Source organism: Meles meles, chromosome 5, assembly GCF_922984935.1.
Source record: "Meles meles chromosome 5, mMelMel3.1 paternal haplotype, whole genome shotgun sequence".
NCBI classification, from domain to species: domain Eukaryota; kingdom Metazoa; phylum Chordata; class Mammalia; order Carnivora; family Mustelidae; genus Meles; species Meles meles.
Window position 1 is genome coordinate 51789940 of NC_060070.1, and position 5452 is coordinate 51795391.

General features: G+C 37.7%; 1 pseudogene; it reads right to left on the reverse strand.

The window, feature by feature from the left end:
• Positions 1–1829: 1829 nt before the first annotated feature.
• Positions 1830–2792, reverse strand: LOC123942042 (annotated as a pseudogene).
• Between the last annotated feature and the right edge of the window lie 2660 nt (positions 2793–5452).

The following is a 5452-nucleotide window of genomic DNA, read 5'->3' on the forward strand; positions in this document are numbered from 1 at the left end:
TTTTTTCTCTAGTTCAACAGCTAAAGTATGTTCAGGTCTCTATGTGGTCTGTACATCACATACAATGCTCCGCTTAAGTTTGCTAACCCTTACGACTGCAAGGAAATGACATTTGCAAGATTGTGGATTTTGAGCCAAAATACGCAGTGAATGCTATTTCTTTTCTTTTGTTTTCTTTTTCTAAGATTTTATTTATGTATTTGAGAGAGAGAGCGTGCAAGCACAAGCATGGGGAGAGGAAGAGGGAGAGAAAAGGAGAAGCAGACTCTTTGCTAAGCAGAGAACCCTACGATGCAGGGCTCAATCCCAGGATCCAGAGACCATGATCTGAGGCAAAAACAGATGCTTAACCAACTGAGCCACCCAGGCACCCCCTGAGTGCCATTTCTTAAAGAAACAAAGCTTGAGAGATTTATGTGAGTAAATCTCTCTAAGCCAGTAACTAAAGTTATTTGGAGTGTTCTGAAAAGTCTTGCTTCTTGTCCTTCTTCAGGGAAAAGGCTATTAAAGAGATTAATAAAAAGTGGTGCATGGAACATTTTTCCATTTTTTTGTGTCTTCCTCAATTTCTTTCATGAGTACTTTATAATTTTCTGTGTATAGATTCTTAGTCTCTTTGGTTAGGTTTATTCCTAGGTATCTTATAGTTTTGGGTACAATTGTGAATGGGATTGACTCCTTAATTTCTCTTTCTTCAGTCTTGTTGTTGGTGTACAGAAATGCAACTGATTTCTTGCCATTTGCGACGACGTGGATGGAACTAGAGCGTATCATGCTTAGTGAAATAAGTCAATCGGAGAAAGACAACTATCATATGATCTCCCTGATATGAGGACATGGAGAAGCAACATGGGGGGTTAGGGGGATAGGAGAAGAATAAATGAAACAAGATGGGATTGGGAGGGAGACAAACCATAAATGACTCTTAATCTCACAAAACAAACTGGGGGTTGCTGGGGGGAGGTGGGATTGGGAGAGGGGGAGTGGGCTATGGACATTGGGGAGGGGAGGCGAACCATAAGAGACTATGGACTCTGAAAAACAACCTGAGGGTTTTGAAGGGTCAGGGGTGGGAGGTTGGGGGAACAGGTGGTGGGTGATGGGGGGGCACGTTTTGCATGGAGCACTGGGTGTTGTGCAAAAAGAATGAATACTGTTACGCTGAAAAAATTAATAAAAAGGAAAAAAAAAGTGGTGAATATTATTCTATTCAGAAGATTTATTCAATTATACTCCATTTTTCTTCTTTTTACACCTGGCTAAGCTGGCAGTTTTTGTATTTACTTTTCTGAGTCTAAGTATGCAATGCAAAGAAGGCACACCTTAGTAGCAGAAAAAATGAGAAATATCTATAGGGGATTTGTGAATATGGACACAAAGTTAAAACTGAGCTAATAGTTGTTCAGAATTCTGTGCATTTTTTGTGACTATATTATTAGAGGGAATTCCACGCATTTTTTTCCCTTTCACAAGTTGGTTTTTTTTTTTTTTAAAGACACATTTATTCAGCGTCATGATCAGACTATTACATTTAGCAATCAACAGCATGGGTGCAAAAAAAAAAAAATCTACATTAAAAACCTTTGTTGGAATGCTTTACACTTTCCACAGAACAGAAACTAAAATAACCTGTTATACAATTAGTCACAAATACAGTCCTCAAGTTTTTTTGCCTAACACATGAGTATTGTCTAAAACATGTCTTCTTTGTAGCAGCTAGGCCCTGCCACCACTGTGCTTGGCTGAGTTCACAAATCTGTTGTAACCTGTAGCTTCCCTGTCACTTCTCTGGCTCTCCTCTCCTGCTAAGCTTTGTTTCCTGGCAGTAATTAAAACCTTCTGCCACTGCCGTAGCTACTGCTGCTGCTGGAACCACCATAGCCACCTTGGTTTCGTGGTTTGGCGAAGTATTGGCCTCCACCACCATAAGGGCCAGAGCTTCTGCTTCCAAAATTGCCTTCTTTCATGGGTCCAAAATTTGAGGATTGATTGTTGTAATTGCCAAAATCATTATAGCTTCCGCCACCTCCAAAGTTGCTTCCATCATTACCAAATCCATTATAGCCATCCCCACTGCCACCATATCCACCACCACCTCGACTGCCACCAAAGCCACCTCGACCACTGAAGTTTCCTCCGTGACCAAAGTTGTCATTCCCACCAAAACCACCTCCACAACCACCACCAAAGTTTCCAGGACCACTTCGACCTCTTTGGCTAGATGAAGCACTAGCCATCTCTTGCTTAGAGAGCGCTTTCCTTACTTCACAGTTGTGGCCATTCACAGTATGGTATTTTTGAATGACAATCTTGTCTACAGACTCATGGTCATCAAATGTTACAAAAGCAAAACCCCTCTTTTTGCCACTGCCTCAGTCAGTCATGATCTCAATCACTTCAATTTTCCCATACTGTTCGAAATAATCTCTTAGATGATGTTCTTCAGTGTCTTCTTTAATGCCACCAACAAAAATCTTTTTCACAGTTAAGTGGGCACCAGGTCTTTGAGAATCTTCTCTTGAGACAGCCCTCTTTGGTTCCACAGCTCTTCCATCCACCTCGTGTGGCCTTGCATTCATGGCTGCATCCACCTCCTCCACAGTGGCATATATGACAAACCCAAAGCCTCTGGAGCGCTTGGTGTTTGGATCTCTCATTACCACACAGTCCGTAAGTGTTCCACATTGTTCAAAATGGCTCCTCAGACTCTCATCGGTTGTTTCAAAGCTCAACCCTCCGATGAAGAGCTTCCGCAGCTGTTCAGGCTCTTTGGGAGACTCTGACTTAGACATGATGGCAGTGGGAGGGGAGACTTTAACGATGCTTACTTGGCGGCATCCACCGGCAGACAGGAGTAATCTAATGAACGTATCTGCCACTCACAAGTTGGTTTTATATATGAATCATTTATGTATGATATAAGACGTGGCATAAGGTTTTATGTTGTGAACCTACCTACAAATGAAAAGATCATTCCACTTGAACATTGAATTTCCCATTGGCTATGTACTATTTCAAACATTTTTATTTTTGACTATAGATGGTTTGGGTGTGCTATTTTCCTCTGCCTTTCAAATTCCTCAGAGTTGGCGTCTCTCAGAAGTTCTTTTTTCCTTTTTACCCCAATTGTATTCAGTGCATTTGTTGCTAGTACAGAGCATCATATTTCCATTGCTAATATGTCTTTCAAATGGTCAATATTAGAGTTGGTTTAGATTGAAAAATATTTGAAATATAATTGATATATTATGGGTGAAAAGAGGTACTGAATTTCAACTTTCTAGACTTACTAAAGGAAGTGAACAATACCTATATCCCATTGTAATTATAGACTCAATGAAAGAAATTATTGGAAAAAGAAATTAAATACATAAGAGATTATAAGGGAAAGTTGGTGACAAAGACATAAAATGAACTCAACTAGGGTTGACTTCAAAGAATAAAAACAAAACTTATTCTTATAGAAGAGGGAGATATGAAAGAATAGTTAGATTTTGAGAAAAAATTTAAAGTGTAGAGGAACTGAACAAGTTTGTATTTGTGGCTCTTATCTATTCATAACCATCTTCTTCTCTCCCTCCAACCATCACTGTTATTCTACCAACCTGATTATTTTCTTCATAATATCTACTACTACCTGAAACTATTTTGTTCTGATTGTTCTGAGCATGTCTTTAGTTGTTTATATTCATCAGCACCTACAAAAAGTAAACTCCCTGAAATTAGAACACTTGTCCATTTTATTCATACTGTATACTTAGCATGCACCTGTAATATAGTAGGTGCTCAATAAATATGTAAATGAATGGATATTATCAATAAAGCTTCACATGAAAACAAAAGAAGGGTATGTTAGGTGAATAAAAAGCTTTGGGACATACACTGTAGCACATGATCTACCTAATATTCATGGTATTAACTAAAGCTACTGTTTATTGTATTGTTTATTCTATTGTTTATTAACTAAAGCTACCTATTATGTGTCATGAACTAGTCAAAGTAATTTATATATACTAAGTCTAATGTTGACAATCACCTTTGAAAAACTGTTACTGTGCTCAGTTTAGAATAAGGAAATTGGAGCTTAGAAGTATGTTTAAAAAGTTAGGAAGTCGGTAATTAGGGTAATTAGTAATTGGTAATTAGTGTGTCCACATATTGATTTTCATTTGGCTGGAGATAAGTAACAGATTTTGAATAGTACTTATGACTCAGTTTTTGTAAAAAAAAAAAATAAACTTATAAAGCATCCAGTTGTATAGTAAAATAGTTTTCTCTACATATTTCAGATAGTCTAGAAGCTGGAATGGAGAAAACAATCTTCCCAAGACTTCAAATGAGCAAAGCAGGATTTTGCGAGGGACTCTGGGGACCAGGTGAGAAGGTCAAAAATTCAAGTATCACTGCAAGCACTTATACAGATTGGACCTTGAGTCCAGACCAAGTAGGATGACAAACAAACCTAGGAATGGACCAATAGACTGGTGCTATTTGAGAATATTTCAGTGGGAAGGAGTAATCAAGTGAGTTTAACTCATTTCCTCACACCTCATTGACTTTCTAGCTTGTCTCTTATCCTTAATACATTACTGAAACAATGCTTTCTGTTATTTCTGTTATGACACAATGAGAACACTTCCTCATAATTTGATATTTTCCCCGTCATCTTCACATAGAATCTTTCCACAGCATTAAGCCCTGTTGATTTTACATTTCCAAAAAGGCTTCTGTTGATTTATGTGATGATGCACTTCATTGACTTGGTTCTTATTTTTGACTACTCACTTCACCCTAGCCCCTCTTCATCCCCTCTTAAGATGTAAATATTCTAAGAGTTGGTGGTTTTTTTTTTCTGACTCTGTTCTCATTTTATGGGAGTTATCTATTCTCAAGACCATACTGTACCAGACATCCCTCCAATATCCAAGTGCCACTAACATCTTATGGACATCTTGCTAATAACTCAAAGTCAATACACCCAAATCCATTTTTTTTCTTTATTTTCATTCTTCTACCTCCTATGCACCCTGGGTTGTTGATTCCCAAAAGAGTGTAGGACAGAAGCTCAGAGTAACTCTTGATTTTCTCTCCTTCCCTATCCAATCTGTTATTGAGATTACTTGAGTCCTCCTTGAAATATCTCTCATATGCACTTCTTTTCTTGTTTTTAAAGACTGTCTATGTTGAATTATTACATAGTCTCCTAATTCATCTCCTTGATTTCAGAGTTTTCCCTCTGCAAGCCATAAGTAAGAAGCATCTTATGCCTCATAATATAGTATAATATAATATAATATAAATATAAATCTTAAATACTTCCCATTGCTTACCAAAAAAGCAAAAATTCCTTAGCGTTGTATTCTAGACTTTAATTTTCTATAACTTTTCTTTCCAGGTTTATTTTTTTCTCCCACTGCACCCTTTGTTCTAGACTCTCCTTTCAAACCTTTCA